The 1582-nt window shown below is 19.9% G+C and overlaps 1 protein-coding gene across 8 annotated transcripts in view; it reads right to left on the reverse strand.

The window, feature by feature from the left end:
• The window catches only part of LOC102671116 (protein Mo25), a 3280-nt gene extending 2217 nt beyond the window's left edge, over window positions 1-1063 (reverse strand). For 2 of the 8 annotated variants that reach the window (XM_006612770.2, XM_006612768.2), the window contains exon 1: window positions 731-1063. The gene's annotated coding sequence lies outside the window, so the exon portion shown is untranslated. Of the gene's footprint in view, window positions 1-14; window positions 48-358; window positions 378-730 lie in introns of those variants that run through there. The other 6 variants (XM_006612767.2, XM_006612766.2, XM_031509103.1 and 3 more) reach the window with 4 other exon arrangements.
• Window positions 1064-1582: the final 519 nt, after the last annotated feature.

The following is a 1582-nucleotide window of genomic DNA, read 5'->3' on the forward strand; positions in this document are numbered from 1 at the left end:
TATAAAAAATTTACATTAAAAAAATTACGTGATTTAATTGATGAATATTTCAAATTTTAAATTGAAATTTATGCATAAAAATTGTTCTATTCTATTATTCATATTCTAAATTTACAATAGTTTAATTTTTTTTTATATATTCATATAAAGAATTTTTATTATACAATGTATTTTACGAATATTTCTTTCATATGTTAAAAGCTTTACAATAAATTATGTTAAACATATTTCTTCAGGTTATATCTGTAGATGTAAATGTCAAATTTGTTAGAATCTACGACCTATTATCATTAAACATGATTTTATAAATATTAATTTCTGTCTATTCTTCTTTTTAAAAATATACATTTGATTTAACCTAAATTTTGATTTTCGTAGAAATGCATTTAAAAATTCAAAAAATGATTTAAAAAATAATTGAATCAAGAAACACTGTAAGAAATATGCCGAATGAAATAGTTGCAACAAAAATGGAGGTCGTGTATTAAGTCGATTAACGATACAATGACGATAGAAAGGTTCAGGTAAAAAAAAAAAAGAAATCAACAAAACAACTTAAAATTTATACATATTTATACAAGAGATGAATAACATAAAATAAAAATTCAACAATTTGAAGAAACTAAAAAAAGTTAAGTTGCGACTTGCAAAAGTGTGAATTCGTTTAAAGGAATAACAAACGTTTAACCTGAGCGTTTCAATCGTCTTGTAAGGCTTAAAATAATCTTACCATTCAGTCAAACCCTAAACGAACCCTTAGCCTCAGTTCGAAGTATTCTATGTGATTCTTTTAAAAACACACATATAAGGCAACTACTTTTCAACTTAATATTTTAAGTTAAAAATACAATTTATATTATTATGACAGTTCTATCAATAACAAATTCTAATCTTACGCACTGTAATATAATTTTTTTTTTTAAGAATACTATAAATAAAATATTTGTCTTTGAAAACTTTTGATTAATTGCACGATTCTATGACGTCTCTTATCAAAATTCTTTCACGACTAACGCCGAATCTGCAAAAATATTATTGGTCTTGACTATCTAGAAACTTTTGTTTCAACCAATTAGAAAGCTTTGAAAATAAAATCAAAATTCAATTCGTTTAATGAAGATATAATCTTATTATTTGAATAAACTAATTTTTATATTATTTTCTTATATAGTTAAATTAAATAAATTAAAAAAATATATTAATACAATATTTCAATTTTAATAAATAGAAAAAAAGTCTCATTTTAATATTATTTTGAACTATGAATCATATTCTAATCATGAAAAATATTTTTTGTAGGATTATTTTATATATAATATTATAATGTAATATATATATATTACTACATGTATATTGAATCATATATAGCGCGAAAATTTGTATAATCTATAATTTTTTAAGCAAATCAGTAAAATATAATTCTTTATATCTTTATTAATTTATTTTGTCATGATATGTCTTCAAGTATAATTTTCAATATAATTTTTTAGACATATATATCGTATAGATTTAATAATAGATTTAATTATATTCAAAATTAATAATTAATTTAAAAAATTAATAATTATGAAAATTTTCTTTA

Source organism: Apis dorsata, unplaced genomic scaffold, assembly GCF_000469605.1.
Source record: "Apis dorsata unplaced genomic scaffold, Apis dorsata 1.3 scaffold_127, whole genome shotgun sequence".
Taxonomy (NCBI): Eukaryota; Metazoa; Arthropoda; class Insecta; order Hymenoptera; family Apidae; genus Apis; species Apis dorsata.